Consider the following 17,591-nt stretch of genomic DNA (forward strand, 5'->3'; position numbering starts at 1 on the left):
CCTGATGAAACACATTAGGTAACTCAACAGGACTAAAGTTTTATATGTAAAGTTAATATACTTCCATCTTTATGTAATTTCAAAATAGAACAAATAGTAAAATAAAATATTGACCTTATTGGCTATTTATTTTGCAAGGAAAAAATAGTTATATATGGCTATATATTGTTTTCATTTTTTCCATCTTGAGGAAAAATTCTCATCTTTTTTATCCAGGTTTCTGTTTACATTGGTGTTAAATAATTCCAGTATCGAGCATCTTAAATCTGTTATTTGAATATAGTTTGAGTTGACAATAACCTAGAAGACTACAGGCAAGTAAGTGTCTAAGAGACAGTGAGATATTTTATTCAACAATTCTCTTTGTATCCTATATTCAAATCCAAATCTCTAAAGATCACACATGTTGATATGTTACAGTAGATTTGAAAAGTTGGCCATAGGCTAAATTTCATATTTAACAGTAAAGATTTTCTTTATTTATATATTCTTTAGTTGCTATAGAATTATAAGTGTTTTAAGCCACTTAAGTATCATTAGCAGTACAAGCCCAGGTCATAATTGGATTAGCAAGATTATATTTTTATAAACTATGATCTCAAAATTGATGTGTTTATTTAGAAGTTGACATTCTAATTCAATTTCTTTTTCTTTTGCAGGTGGATATTACTATCCCTTATTCATGGAAAAAATTTTATTCTAAGTGTTGTTTCTCATTGAGTATTAACAAAAGAGAGAAAAAATAATGTCCTAAAGGTTTGAGATAGATTTGGTACTAGTAAGTATTTAGAAATACTACTTGCATATCTGGGAGAAGAAATAATAAACCATCATCACTACATTTCCAGCTAAAACTTGTTTTTCTTACCTCTTAGCAAATTTTACAGTTTACAATAATAAAACACTTTCTGTTTTATTGCTAATAAATTGAGCCCCTTTAGTGCAGAATTAACTTCTCTACCAGAAAATTTCAAAGTTTATGTTCTTACTTCGTTTATCTATAAACAAGAGATATCTACATATCTCATAGATTTCTCTTTTTGGGGGGACATATGCAATGAAGAAAATCTTGGCAAAATAAATAAACTATTTCTGTTAAAATTACTGTACAAGGTGACAAGATAGTTGCTGGGCTTTTTTTTTTTTTTGCCATAAATATACTGAAATTAAGTTCAACATAATTTCTCTTTTGGTCTATTTCTAATGCAACTTATGCAAAATCTTAATGAGTAATACACTTAGATAAGCACAAGTCTCCTCAGTTTATCGGGATTTTGAATAATCGGATAATTATTGTTTTCTTATGATTGGACTTTTGTATATGGAAAAATATAAACTGCCTGAATAATTTTATCATTGTTTATGTTTATCTTATGGTATAGAGTTAAATTTTGAGAAATTGTGCTGAGGGAAAAAATTTTAAGCTACTTTTACATTAATGATCCTCAAATTAAGTTGTTATTAAAGGTACTCCTTATATCTTTGTTTTATAACTTAACCACTAGCATGGATGTTTTTCAGAGACTTTTTAAAAAATATTTTCTTTATTTTTCGAGAGAGGGGAAGGGAAGGAGAAAGAGTGGGAGAGAAACATCAATGTGTGGTTGCCTCTCATGCGTCCCCTGCCGGGAACTGGTCTGCAACCCAGGCATGTGCCCTGACTGGGAATCGACAGAGATTTTATTTACTTATTTTTAGAGAGAGGGAAGGGGGAGAGAACAAGAGGGAGAGAAACATGGATGTGGGAGGTACATCGATCATTTGCCTCTCACATGCCATCCAGCCCACAACCTAGGCATGTGCCCTGACTGGGAATTAAACAGGTGACCTTTCCGTTCGAAACCCAGCACTCAATCCCCTGAGCTTCACCAGTCAGGGCAGATTATTCTATGAAAGAATATCTTTAGAAAGTGGTAGAAATATTTATTCACCCCAGAGTTTGCGTCCTTCCATTTATTATCATTTTATAATATTTGAGAATGCTTATTTTTATAGAAGTAACCTTTTTAAGGATATAAGTTTATATAGTACCACTGAAACTCTTTTTTTCTGGACTCATGCATATGAACAGAAGTTTCCATGTGAACATTTTAAAATACCACTACAGCCTAAAGCATTGAAGGTAGAGTATTTGTTGTTTGGTATGTTGAGAAACATGTTGAGAAAGTTTAAGTACATCATTTCTTAAGAACTGTATGAAAAATACATCTTGACTTTAAGTTGTTAATGCATTATCATTCTTTAAAATCTGATATCTGATTTTAAAAGCAAAGTTTTTCATTTTTGATTCTTTATTCTGTATCATCTTAGTTAAGGAATTCTTTTTTTGTTTGTTTGTTTTTAGATTTTATTTATTTTTAGAGAGAAGGGAAGGGAGGGAGAAAGAGAGGAAGAGAAGCATCAATGTGTGATTGCATCCCTCACTGGGAACCTGGCCTGCAATCCAGGCACGTGAACCAACTGGGAATTGAACTGGCAACCCCTTGGCTAGCAGACTTGCACTCAATCCACTGAGCTACACCAGCCAGAGCTGTTAGTTAAAGAATTCTTTGCCTGTAATTGCTTTCTCTGCTACAGAATATCCCACTAATTTAACCTTCCTAAAATACTGTTTTTTATTTGATAAAATTCAAATTCCTTAGGTTGTGCCTCATGATCTTGCCCCAACCTTCTTTTCTAAAGTTTTCCCTTTTTTTTTTCAAGTGAACTAGTCCTGATGTATCTGTTTTTCTATCTCCCTGCCTTTATTTATGCCATCACAGTTCTCCCCCAACTAATGTCTGTACGTTTTGAAAAATCAGGCCAAACCTCTAGTGTATGCTGTTTCTTGACTTTGTAACAGGTGGGCATGATACCTCCTTTCCATAGTATGAACAATTTATATCTCAAGGTTAAAAATTGGAATATAAATTGTTCATACTATGTTCTACTTGTTCTCCTGAGAAACATTACACTCCTATAATTAATTGTATCTCATTTATTCATACATATTAACCTTTAAAATGTGTTAGCAATAGGAAGAAAAATTTTAAGTTGAAGAAACAAAATGAAGCCCTGGTTGGTGTGGCTCAGTGGACTGAGCACTGGCCTGCGAACCAGAGTCACTGATTCATTTCCCAGTCAGGGCACATGCCTAGTGTGTAGGCTGGGTCCTCAGGTGGGGGTGTGTGAGAGGCAACCACACATTGGTATTTCTGTTCCTCTCTTTCTTCCCCTCTGTCTAAAAATAAAGAAATATTTTTGAAAAAGAAACAAAATGAAGAAAAATCATGTGTACTAAGACATCCAGAACTTAAAAAAAAGACAGCCCAAATATCACCCCAAAGTTCAAATATTTTATGCTAACTAGTGAGGCAGTTGTTTTTTTCTATTACATAAAAAACTGTATCATAGAGTGTGAACTGGCCATAACACATTTTAGCACATTAAAAGAATACAGAGTTATCTATTTTAATTGTTTGATATTGTAAAAGCAATTTAAAAATATACTCTAAGAAGTAGTCCATGTGTTTATTATAGTGTTTATAATATTAAAAGATATGAAGAGTTTTTAAGTCTCTAGCAAAAGGCAGATTAAATAACATGTTAAATGGAGTACTGTAAGGTATTCTAATTAATGTAATTAAATTTAATTAGCTAGAAAGTTGTTCATGATTGAGTGAAGTTACCAAATAGTATAAACAGAGTACTTAAAAGAATACATTTGCTAAATTATTATTGTTGGTTTACTATGTGTGTGAGATAAATCTCACTATAGTGAAGGGGGGTGTACTGTTAATAAGCATGTATGATTTTTGTGAATGAAAAGGTTTTTTTTGAAAAGCAGAGTGAGACATCTTGAAAAATATTGGTGAAAACAATTATTTGATACAGCCTTACCACTATATAATCATCCTCTTTGGAAATATGTAAATGGAAATCCTGCTTGGTTCAGGAACTGGAAGTGATAATGAAGGATTAACTACCATGGGAAGAACTGAAGAGATAATTTCAAACGGTAGATATTTCAAAAATAAAATCATTGAGCATGGGCCTGCAGACTAAAGGATCATGGTTCGATTCCCAGTCAGGGCACATGCCTGGGTTGCAGGCCAGTTCCTGGTAGGGGATGCTCGAGAGGCAATCATACATTGGTATTTCTCTCCCTCTCTCCTTCCCTTCCCCTCTAAAAGATAAATACATAAAATCTTTTTAAAAATTAAAAAAATAAAATTATTTAAAAATATGCTTCAGGGGAGCAGTCTACTCTCTGTTCTCTAAAATAAAGGAATGTTAAAAGGAGTATTAAAAAGGAATTCTTGAATTGGACAGGTTTTGCTGTCATTTCCTTTCTCTTCCACTCCCACAACCTTTCCCCTACATACCTTAAGTATATATAAGAAAGGGAGTAGTAGATAAATATTTTAACTTTGAAATTATAAATATGTAAATAAAATCTGATTTATAGTTATATTTAGTAGCACAGTGAATCTTAGTTTTAGATCTAAAATTTAAGGATTTTTTTCTTTTTAAAAAGTTTATTTTAATTTTTCCCCAGTATAAAAGTAATACATAGACATAGAAACCTTGAAAAAAGCAAAAGAATTCTATTTAAAGTTTTATACCCAGTGGCCTAACTACTGTTAGGCTTAAATTATTCCCTCTCAGGGGTGTTTAGCTTTTTGGTGTCTCTCTGCCACAGTATAAGAGTTGTTTTGGGCCATGCATTAAATACACTGTGACACATAATCACAATAAAAAAAAAATCTCATAGTGTTTTAAGTAAGTTTACGGTTTTGTGTTGGACTGTATTCCTAGCCATCCTGAGCCAAATGCGGGATGCAGGTTAGACATCCCTGATAGGTTGGATCAGCATTTTTTTCTTAATTCAATGTATAATTATGCCAGGGACTAGCAGGGGCAACTCCCTGTGGAGAAGAGATACAGAATTTGCTTTGGCTAAGAAATTTTTCTTTACATTTATCTAAAATATAAAAATATAGACTTCCAGCCAAGATGGAGGCATAGGTGGAAACACTGTACCTCCTTGCACAACCAAATTCAAAATCAACAAAGATTTAGAAACAAAAACACAACCAAACAGAAAAGTAAACAGTACCGAAGTCCAACAACAGCGAACCATTCATCAGACCCGGTAAGAGGGGCAGAGTCAGCAGAGAAGGGGTTTCAGCAGGAGGAGGCTGTGATTGGCAACCCAGGCAGCGTGGGACGAAAACCCAGTAAGGCTCATAAGGCAGCTGGCTGACTGTGGACACATTTGTGTGCAGAGAAACCAGACACATTTAAAACCAGTCAGTGAGACAGACCACACAACCCAGGACCCCAGCAATGGGAAATACAGCCTAAAAACACCAATTGGAAAAACTTTCAGGGGCTGAGGTGCTGGGAGAGGCTCCTAGCCCCACAGGAGTTCATTTGGGAGACCCACAGGGTCTTAGAGCAAACAAGCCCACCGACCCAGGAACCAACACCAGAAGGGCCCAATTTGCTTGTGGGAAGCAGCAGAGGGGACCGAAATCTGAGAGCAGAAGAAAATGCCATAGCTCCCTCACTGAGCCCACCCCCAGTCACCACCTACTAACTGGGCTGACCTGCCCTGGTGAGCACCTAAGCTTTCGCCTCATACATAACAGGTGCAAACAGACCAAAATATGGCTCAAGCAGAAGAACAGCTCAAAGCCCCAGAGCCAATACTTCTAAGTGAACAGGAGATAGCCATCCTACCCAATGCACAGTTCAAAACACTGGTGATTAGGATGCTTACAGAACTGGTTGATTTTAGTCACAAATTAGATGAAAACTTAAAGGCTACACTAATTGAAATGAAGCAAAAATTGCACAGGGAACCAATAGTGATGGAAAGAAAACGGACTAAAATCAATGGAGTAGACCAGAAGGATAAAAATGACCAAACAGAAAAGAATGAAGCAAGAATTTAAAAAAATGAAAGGCTTAGGAACCTCCAGGACATCTTTAAACATTCCAACATCTGAATTGTAGGGGTACCAGAAGGGAAAGAGGAAGAACAAGTGGAAAACTTACTCGAATATAGTAAAGGAGAACTTCCCCCATCTGGCAAAGGGAATAGACTTCCAGGAAGTCCAGGAAGCTCAGAGAGTCCCAAAGAAGTTGGACCTAAGGAGGAACACACCAAGGCACATCATAATTACATTACCCAAGATTAGAGATAAGGAGAGAATCTTAAAAGCAGCAAGAGAAAACAAGACAGTTACCTACAAAAGAGTGCCCGTAAGACTGTCAACTGATTTCTCAAAATAAACCCTGCAGGCAAGAAGTGGCTGGAAAGAAGTACTCAAAGTCATGAAAGGCAAGGACCTACATTCAAGGTTACTCTATCCAGCAAAGCTATCATTTAGAATGGAAGGGCAGATGAAGTGCTTCCCAGATAAGGTCAAGTTAAAGGAGTTCATTATCACCAAGCCCTTATATAAAATGTTAAAGGGACTTAGAAAAAGAAGATAAAAAAATATGAACAGTGAAAGGACAGAAAACTCAGTTATTAACAACCACACCTAAAAGCAAACTAAGTAGACAATAGATCAGGAGTGGAAACATGGAAATGGAGATTACATGGAGGGTTAACAACAGGGGAGTGGGTGGAGGAGAAGTGGGGGGAAGATACATAGAAAAAATAGAGATGGTAGGTAGGGCAAGATAGATAGGGGGAGGGCAAGAATAATGGAAATGTAGAAGCTAAAGAACTTGTGACACATGGACATGAACTAAAGAGGGGAATGGGGAGGAGGGGGTGTACAGGGTAGAGGGAAATTAAAGGGGGGAAATGGGACCATTGTAATGGCATAATCAATAAAATATGTTTTAAAAATATAAAAATACCATGAATTGTAGAATTTGTTTTATATTTTGCTGTAAAAAAATACGTAAAGTTTTTTAAGATGCTTTACTAAGCTTGAGCATATGAGAATATCCATTTTGTTTACCTTGTAGCTTCCTCTGCCAAACTGACATACCATCCCTATGGGTACCTTTCCATAGTGTGAGAAGCATTCTAATGCTAGAGAAGTCACTAAAAGGTTTTTAAACAAGAGCAAGAATAAATACTGAAATATATGTGTACTGCTCAAAATTTGCTCAAAGCAAAATCTAAGATCAGTATGAGTTTACTCTTTTGTACCCCAAATCATTACATCTAATTTATCAAAAAGCTGAGCTCTTCTGAGAGTGTGAAATTCACATTTGATATCCAGAAAACATTAGTAATTATGGATATTTTAGTTCAAACATGGCTATGGTTATCAAAATGTAAACATGGCACAAACATGAATTCACAGTGTATGACCTGTCTGTTTTGGTGACCTATTTAGAATGTAAACAAAAATGGTATGTCTCAACCTGTTTTTCTCATGTGCTGATATTTTATCATTTAAAACTCTTAAACACTAGTAGTTTCATTTAGAAAGGCAGTTTTGGAATCTGGAAACTTGGTTAAGAGACTAAAGAAGTGATAGTATTTGGGAGTCTAAAAATTTGGGGAGTGGTGTTTGTCATCAAAATGGGCCTATGGTACAGATTTCAATTCAGACCCTATTCCACTTTTGTCAGCATTTTACTGAGTATTTCTTCTTTTGGAAAAACAATACGAAAAATACCCATATAGGTGTTATGGGTTAAATAGGTCCATATTAGTTATTGTACCATATATGAATAGGTGATTTTTAGATGTATTTATGTAAAACTCAAGAGAATTTGGAGCTTTAAAAGTTGGTGACTTTTTCTACAAAATTCTACATAGTTATATTCTTCAGGAAAAATTGTTTTTATAATACCTGTATTGATTAAGAAAAAATATTCCTAAAAAGCAAAAAAAGTCCTTCGCTATAATCTTCCTTATTTTCAACCATACCAGATGGTCTTGGTCTCTGGATAGCCAAATTAGACAGATTTAATGTGCAGCTTAAATAAGTGTTTGACAGATTTAAAAACTAGCATGAAAATTCATATATTCAGGTTAATGTTGCCATATGCTAAGAAATACTTGTGTTCCCAAACCATTGTTCATCGGTAGTCTTGGTGTGTGAGGCTCATGTCAGGCCACACATAGAGTGTGGATGTGAACTAACTGGAGAGTGAACAGAGAATTGAAAAAATATGGTGTTCAGATGTACTAAGGAGTGATTAAAAAGAAAAGACATAACCTTGAGACTTGTTTATTCTGTATTGCACTGGATGGCAAAACTGGGGAAAGTGAGTTTCAGGAAGCAAATATGAACTCTTAAAACAAGGGTTTTATACCAATTAGATGTGTTCATTAGACTGCTTTACCAAGTACCCTAAGTGAAAAAAGAGACAGGAAGTAAAATTTAAATACATCATCTTGAACAAATCCTTGCTTTTAAAATGTATATTAACAAAGGACAATTTCCCCCAGCTTATTTTTATTATTAATTATATTTTATTATGCTATTATAGTTGTCCCAATATTTCACCCTTCCCCTCCTACACCCAGCAACCCCACTCCCTCAGGCAATCACCATACCATTGTTCATGTCCGTGGTCTTGCATGTAAGTTCTTTGTCTACCCCATTTCCTATACTATATTTTAGATCCCCACAGCTATTCTGTAACTACCTATTTGTACTTCTTAATCCCCTTGCCTCTTCACCCACCCACCCCATCTGGCAACTATCAGAATGTTCTCTGTGTCCATGATTCTGTCTCTGTTCCTGTTTGCTTAGTTTGTTGTTTAGATTCAATTGTTAACAGATACATATTTATTGTTCATAGTATTGATCTTAAATAAGTCTTTAATATTTCATATAAAGGGCTTGGTGGTGATGAACTCCTTTAACTTGAGCTTATCTGGGAAGCATTTTATCTGCATTTCCATTCTAAATGATAGCTTTGCTGGATGGAGTAATCTTGGATGTAGGTCCTTGCCTTTCATGACTTTGAATACTTCTTTCCAGCTTCTTTCCCATAAGGTTTTTTTTGAGGAGTGAGCTGACAGTCTTATGGGCAGTTTTTTGTAGGTAACTGTCTCCTTTTCTCTTAATGCTTTTAAGATTTTCTTTTTCTTTACCCTTTGGCATTTTAATTATGTCTTGGAGGGGGCCTCTTTGCATCCATCTTGTTTGGGACTCTGCTTCCCTGGACATGTATATTTCTTTCACCAAAGTAGGGAAGTTTTCTTTCCTTTTTTCAAATAGATTTCCAATTTCTTCCTCTGTTTCTTTTGGAACCCCTATGATGTGAATGTTGGAACTCTTAAAGTTGTCCCAGACTCTGCTTATACTATCATTTTTGGTATTTTGGAGGGGGGGTATTTTTTGGATTCTTTTTTCTTGTTTTGATTGGTTGTTTTTTGCTTCCTTATGTTCCAAATATTGTTTCTCAGCTACATTCACTTTATTGTTGTTTCCCTGTAAATTGTTTAATTAGTGAACCCTTCGTTTCTGACTGTATCTTTTTTATGCTGCTGAGGTCCTCGTTAAGTTCCTTGAGCACCATTATAACCAGTGTTTTGAACTCTGCATCTGATAGATTGTTTATCTCCATTTTATTTAGTGCTTTTTCTGGAGTTTTGATCTGTTCTTTTATTTGGGCCATGTTTCTTTGTCCCTTCATTTTGGCAGCTTCCCTGTATTTATTTCTATGTATTAGGTATCGCTGCTATAACTTCTCATCTTGTTCGTGTGGTCCAATGTAGTAGGAGTCCTCTAAGATCCAGTGGCACAGCCTCTTTTATCACCCAAGCCGGGTACTCACAGTACGCCTTTTGTGTGGGCTTAGTACACCTTTCTCATGTAACTGAGCCTTGATTGGTTTTGGCAGATCAGTGGGAGGAATTTACCCAGGACAGTCATGTGCAAGGACTGGCTATGACCACTGACAACCAATTTCTGCCTTCTGCAGAGAATAAGCTGTGCAGGGGCAGGGTGATGGTGCTTTGACATGGTCTGTAGCAGCTGTTCAGTGGGTGCATGGCCCTAAGGTTTCCCAGGTAGTGAAAGCCAAGTTTATCCCCCACCTGTGTTTTGCTCGTGCTTAAGCTATAAAGCAATCTGAGAGACCTGTTACTTGTGCTGGGCTGGCAGTTTCCCAGGTGAAGCCAAGCTCTGAATTTAGGCTGGCTGCTGCTAGTGCCCTGTCTTGAGGCCACTTAGCAACAGGTACTGCATCTGGGTGCTCATTGAGGCTAGCTGTTACTGGTTTGAAAGGATTTAGGAATTTGTGAAGCATAAGCCCAGACCATCCATTAATACAGAAAAGCCACTGTTAACAGCGTAAAGTTGAATGGAACTAAGCATCAGGGGATCTTGAGGGCAGGGCAAACAGTGTTAGCCAGGTTTATGGGTCCTCAAATATGGCATCTGCCTGCTGGCTGTGGCTGTGTGTGTAGAGCATTTGGAAAGGGACAATGGCCTCCACCTGCCTTACTGTCTTGGAGGAACCTGTTCCCCAGCTCTTGCCTTGATGCCAGGACCTGCACTTTCTCCCTGTATGCCACTGGGACAAAGCTGCTTTCAAGCCTTTCAAGCTGCTACCCTGGTGCTGGAGCTCAGGGGGAGTGAGTCTGTGTAAGTTCTTATGTGGATTCTTTAAGAGGAACTGCTTGAGTCTCCAGAAGTTTCTTCCACTAATTCAATCACCACTTGTTTTTGCAGCCAGAAGTTATGGTGACTTACATACCTTGCACTGGAACCCTGGGTTGGAGGGCCTGGTGTGGGGCTGGGACTCCTCACTCCTGAGATATCCCTCCCAAATTTATATCCACCACACCTTGATACGGGACCCATCTTTTCCACATCTCCCACCCCCCATGCTGGCTGGATGTGGTTTCTTTAATTCAACTTGATTTCTAATGATTCTGAGTGATGGTTCTGTAATTTAGTTGCAAGTTTGATGTTGCAGTGTGAGGAGGCGAACCATATTTACCTGCCCCGCCCATCTTGACCAGAAGCTGACACTGCTGTATTTCAAACAACAACTTTTTACTGAAGGAAATTTTAGGGAGACTTCTAGATATTTTGTTTTGTATTAGGACAGTTTGTACTGAAAGTAATCATTGTTTCGGCAGAACTGACAATATCTACAGAAGGTACTCTAAAATTAATATCAAGGTTTCCAAGAGCATATGTTACTTGTCCTGAAACTATGAAGTAATGAAAATGTTAACATTTTCGTTAAGTACTAGAGTTGGAACATTATTTTTTTAATACTAAAAGCTTTTTAAAATAAATTGGCATTTGTTTTCAAGGCAGGTTACTTTTTCGAAGGCTCTTAAATCCAGCATCGAACTGTATCATTGAAAGTTTTTATTTTCCTCTTAAGACTTCAAAGGAAAATAAAGGTGAAGGATTTGGATAAACCAGGCACATACAAGGTGCTCAACTAATTATTAAATGGTATATTCCCAGGAATACCAATTTCACTCTGAAATTGGCAGTGGGTCTAGTTGATTCTGGCAGCAAATATGTAGGAAATAATCATTCTATGTATCTTTAGCAATTTTCAAACTCAAATCATTGTTAAGACTTGATAAAACAATGATGTCACTTGGCTGAAAAGATCACTTTTATGACATCTTTTAATGCTGGCATCTTAATTTTTACGAATCAAGTACTTTTCATGTGCCCTGGCTGAAAATCAAACCTGCAACCTTTTGATTTTCAGGATGATGCCTAAGCAAGTGAGCCATACTGGGCCAGGGCTATATGAGATTCTTGATATGAGAGAACTGTAAATACAATTATGAACATCAGTCCTGATGTGTACATGTTTATTTGTCCCTCTGGGAAATACACCAATGAACTTTATTTTGAGTGTTTATTTTTAAATGACCCAAATTAATCAAAACATTTTAATACCCCATAGATTATTGATGATTTTTTTAATTGCATATAATCACTCAAGCTTTAGGTGCTGTTATTAGTAATAAAAATAACTAACATTGATTTTTTAAATCCTTTGCCAGATATTTAATAACTCATTTAATTCTCAAACCACCTTATGAAGGAGGTAATTCAGTATCCTTATAGGTAAAGAAACTGAGTCACAGGGAAATAGCATGCCTAATATCACAAAACTAGTAAGTTGAGTCAGGATTCAGGCCCAGGTGATTTGATTGCAGAGCTCATCCTCTTAGTAATTATATCTACATCTGTCCTATAGCCAACAAGAGACAGGGGAGACAAAATGAACAAATATTAAGCCACAAATTGCTCAAAATGATAGTGATAACTTGCGAAGGATGTTTTAAAGATAGGTTTGTATTTGGTAGTACTATACCAAACACAGATTATTTACTCAAATACTCCATGATGGTACTACTTGGTCCAATGCCAGGAGGCATGCTCTTAGAAGGGTGTTTCAGTAACACTGGACATGGGCGTTTATGTGTTCATGTCTTCCTATATGTATATATGTTCCATGGATATACCTATTTAGTTAGCTCTTTTTTTTTTTAAGAATTTTATTTATTTACCTTTAGAGGGGAGGGGAAGGAGAGAGGGAGAGAAATATCAATGTATGGTTGCTTCTGGTGCACCCCTTGCTGGGAACTGGCCCCTGCTGGGAACTGGCCTGCAACCCACGAATGTGCCCTGACTGGGAATCGAACCGCGATCGTCTGGTTCGCAGGCCTGCACTCAATCCACTGAGCTACACCAGCCAGGGCTAGTTAGCTCTTAATGTAATAGTCATCCCTTGAGAAAATGGCCCCTGCCTATCTGTCCAGAGTAAGTCTTAACACAATCTGGAGGTCACGCTTTATTGTATTGTTTTTAAAGCAATTACAACATCAAACACTGTCAGCTCACTTAAGCACATTGTCTCTCTTTGGAAGCACTTCAAAATCTAAAAGAAAATGGACCTTTTTTAAACTAAAAGTCTGCAGCCAAACTACATAATATATCTAAATACACTTATTTTGGAGATTAACCTATCAGATGCACTTTATTTTTTCTTCTTACTATTTCCTGTTAAGGAACTGGGCTTCTGGCAAGGCTTCATAATCATTAACTTCATTTTCTCTCAGAGCAATTTCAGGCAGGAAACTCAGAAATATTCTCAAATATTACCTCAGAAGGGCAGCTTCCTTTCCCCTCCATATGTGCACACAGAAAATTAACTCCCTTTTCTGTATTATCTACATCTGTCCTGTATAATCACCTTGGTAATAGTTTTATTATTGCCTGCCATATTTTATAATTATTTTCATTATTATTTTACTACTAGCCTTTAAGCCTAATATGCTTGAGGCCTGAAACTGTTCTTAGCGCATTTGGTGACTAATGTAGCTGATAACCTCACATAGCATTCAGTAATGAATGTTAGTTCCCTTATAGAATACACATGATGCCAATTTTGATAAAGCTACTCAAAACAACTTACTGATCAGATAGCCAGAACTTAGATGTTACTTTTCAGTACAATGCTCTCAGAGTCAAATTAATGTAGATCACCTATATTGAAATAGTACTTGCCTGGTAATATAAAGTTTTATATGTGAAATAAGTGTAAGAGCCCTTTATTTCTCAATGAAATGATGTACAGATAAGGAATAAAGAATTTCAGAGCATATTTCATGTCTTACTGAGAAACTGACAATATGTCTGATTCATTAAAAAATTTTTTCTCTAGCAGAATTAAATGGATTCTTAGATTTTTTTTTCTGAGAAGTTAGGCAAAACTTATGGCAGTTACAATTCCAGTTAGCTTTTCAACTATCTCATAATTGGGGATTTTTAACATATTAAGTAATTTTAAAGTGTTATAATTATTTAATGGCCATTAAATAATTATTTAATTATTTAATAGCTATTTTTAATGCTTTACCCATGGCATTCAGAGGCTTTGCGCTGCATTGGGGAGTCATCTGGCTTATGGGTTCTACTTTTGTTTGGGTTATCCAAATATATTCTCAAATGAACTGAATCTCTATCCTTACTACCCTACCTCCTGGATCAGTTTCACATAGTGGCCTCTGTTGCTTTTCATAGTTAATTCTTCTCAAATTAGGCATGTTGGTATTTTGGTGTTTTATACTTAACAAGTGTATTCCATGATAATTTATCTGATTTGTGTACTACTTAAAATCATTTTTATTTTTAAGAGGTTTCCTAAATTAACTATTCACTGCCAGGTAATACTCATTATCTTCCTGACTTATAGACAAGGAAAATCCTGATATATTGTTGCATTAGAATAGGATTTTGACATCAAGCTTTTAAAATACACTCAGCTTTATGTACACAGTTGCTCAATTGAGTAAATCTAGAGACCTGTTGAAGAAAGTATGATAATAATACAATTGTCCTAAAATCTCATCTTCAATCCAGACCTGCATAATATTAGCACTGGAGATCTCTGAAGAGGTTAAAAACTCCCTTTTTTTTTTTCTTTTTTTTTTTGATGGTGAACAATTAGATTTTATTTTTTAATTTTATTTAGTTATTTTCAAGTACAGTTTTTTGTCTATTTCTCCCATCCCAGCCCCCCCCCCCGCCCCGTGCTCCCCACCTCCCTTCCATTTCCACCCCCCTTAGTTCTCGTCCCTGTGTCCTTCATGTTTTTTCCTCCAAATCCCTCCCTTTTTCCCCTTAAATTCCCTTCCCTCTCCCCTCTGGTCACTGTCCCCTTGTTCTCTATTTCAGTGTCTTTATTTTTATTCTGCTTGCTTGTTTGTTTTGTTGTTTAGCTTCCTGTTAAAGGTGAGAACATATGGTATTTGTCTTTCAATGCCTGGCGTATTTTCACTCAGCATAATGCTTTCCAGTTCCATCCATGTTGTTGCAAAAGGTAGTAGCTCCTTCTTTCTCTCTGCTGCATAGAATTCCATTGTGTATATGTACCACAATTTTTTGATCCATTCATTTACTGATGGGCACCTAGGTTGCTTCCAGCTCTTGGCTATTGTAAATTGTGCTGCTATGAACATTGTGGTGCATGCGTTCTTTGATATTGATGTTTTAGGATTCTTAGGATATAATCCTAGCACTGGAATTGCTGGGTCAAAAGGCAGGTCAATTTTTATTTTTCTGAGAAAATTCCATACTGTTTTCCATAATGGTTGTACCAGCCTGCAATCCCCCCAACAGTGAACTAAGGACCCTTTTTCCCCATAACCTCTTCAACATTGGTTGTTTGTTGCTTTGTTTATGATAGCCATCCTGACTGGTGTAAAGTGGTATCTCATTGTGGTTTCAATTTGCATCTCTCTGATAGCTAATGATATTGAGCATCTCTTCATGTGTCTCTGGATCCTCTGTATGTCCTTGGAGAAGTGTCTGTTCAAGTTCTTTTCCCATTTTTTAATTGGGTTGGTTGTCTTCTTAGAGTGGAGTCATGTAAATTCTTTGTATATTTTGGAGATTAAACCTTTGTGTGAGGTATCATTGGCAATTATGTTTTCCCATACACTTGGTTGTCTTTTTAATTTAATACTGTTTTTTTTAGCCACACAGAAGCTTTTTATTTTGATGAGATCCCATTTGAAAAACTCCCTTTTTGGCCCTGGCTGGTGTAGCTCAGTGGATTGAGCACAGGCCTGCGAACCAGATAATCGTGGTTTGATTCCCAGTCAGGGCACATTCCTGGGTTGCAGGCCAGTTCCCTGCAGGCCAATTCCCAGCAGGGGACGAACGAAAAGCAACCATACATTGATGTTTCTCTCCCTCTCTCCTTCCCTTTCCCTCTAAAAAGATAAATAAGTAAAATCTTAAAAAACAAAAACAAAAACATTTATATAAAAAAAGAAAAACTCCCTTTTTTATTGTTTGTTTCATCTCCTGCTTTATTATACTCTATATGAAATGCTATCTGTATTTTTGTAATTTTCATTCATTTGTACAATATAACTTTACAATTTGTGTTATGTGCTATATGATTTCAAATAACAAAATTCCTTACAGATACAATGACAACATTAAAATGAAAACATCTGACACATACCAGATATCTAATGAATGTTTAAAATAATGTTTAATGAATTAATAACTGATTTACTTAACATGATGGTTTATAAGGTAAGTCAGAGTTTTTAAGATTCTCTTATCAGTGAATTTTAGTCTTCTCTATATTTTCAGTTTTTAATTTTAATATTTAATATTTTTATATTATAACTGAAAGAAGGAAATTTCTTTTCCTATGGAAAAGAAATTGTTCTAATAAATGCATGTCTAAAGAAATAATATAGAATTGGGATTAGTTCAAGAATTCATGCAAGAATTAAGAATAATGTGGAAAGCCAAGTAAGTAATATAAATTAAAAGTTAAAATGTCCATGAGAGACCCTGCCCAGGTAGCTCAGCTGGTTGTCATCACAATACACCATGGTGGTGGATTAGATCCCAGGTCAGGGAACATGAAAAAAATCAACCAATAACTGAATAAATAAGTAGAACAAATTGATGTTTCTGTCTCTAAAATTAATCAATAAATTAAAAAATTAAAAAGGAAGTGTTTCAAAATATGTTTATCAGATTAATTTAGTGATTCTAGACATGAGAATCTATAAATTATTGTCTATTTTTTTAAGATTTTATTTATTTATCTTTAGAGGGGAAGGAGAGGGAGAGAAACATCAATGTATGATTGCCTCTAGTGCTTTCCCTGGTGGGAAATAGCCTGCAGGGAACTGGCCTGCAACCCAGGCATGTGCCCTGACTGGGAATTGAACTGCGATCCTCTGGTTCACAGGCCTGCGCTCAAGCCACTGAGCTACACCAGCCAGGGCTAGTGTCTATTATTTTTGTATGTTTTTTTAATTTATTTAAATTATTTTATTTTTGTTCAAATGGAGTTGTCTGCATTTACCCACCTATGCCCTGCCCCCAGCCTTCCCTAACTCCCTCCCTGATTCCACCTCTCCTTGGTTTTGTCCTTGTGTCCTTTATACTTCTTCCTGAAAACCCTTCCCCCTTTCCCTCTTAATCCCCTCCCACCTCCCCCCTAGTTACTGTCACATTGTTCATTAATTTCAATGTCTCTGGTTATATTTCGCTTCCTTGTTTGTTTTGTTAAATAGGTTCCACTTAAAGGTGAGATCATACCATATTTGTTTTCACAGTCTGGCTTATTTCACTTAGCATAATGTTCTTCACTTCCATCCATATTGTTGCAAAGGTGGGAGTTCCTTCTTTCACTCTGCTGCATAATAATCCATTGTGTAAATGTACCATAGTTTTTTGATCCACTCATATACTGATGGGCAACTTGGCTGTTTCCAGGACTTGGCTATTGTAAACTGTGCTGCCATGAATGTTGGGGTGCATAGGTTCTTTTGGATTGGTGTTTCAGGATCGTTAGGTTATAATCCCAGCAGTGGAATTCCTGGGTCATAAGGCAGTGCAATTTATAGTTTTTTGAAGAAATTTCATACTGTTTTCCACAGTAGCTACACCAGTCTACATTCCCACCAACAGTACACTAGGATTCCCTTTTCTTCACTTGCTCTCCAACACTTGTTTGTTGATTTGTTTATGATGGCTATTGTGACTAGTATGAAGTGGTTTCTCATTGTGATTTTCATTTGCATCTGTCTGATGGCTAGTGATGCTTGGCATCTTTTCATATGTCTATGGACCTTTTGTATGTCCTCTTTAGACAAG

The 17,591-nt window shown here is 36.3% G+C and overlaps 1 pseudogene; it reads left to right on the forward strand.

Annotated features, from left to right (window-relative positions):
* Positions 1-17,591, forward strand: part of LOC119041628 (tubulin alpha-1A chain-like) — a 178,464-nt pseudogene that overhangs the window by 29,345 nt on the left and 131,528 nt on the right.

This window comes from Artibeus jamaicensis, unplaced genomic scaffold (genome assembly GCF_021234435.1).
Source record: "Artibeus jamaicensis isolate MK-2021 breed Jamaican fruit bat unplaced genomic scaffold, CSHL_Jam_final contig_410, whole genome shotgun sequence".
In the NCBI taxonomy this organism is placed as follows: Eukaryota; Metazoa; Chordata; class Mammalia; order Chiroptera; family Phyllostomidae; genus Artibeus; species Artibeus jamaicensis.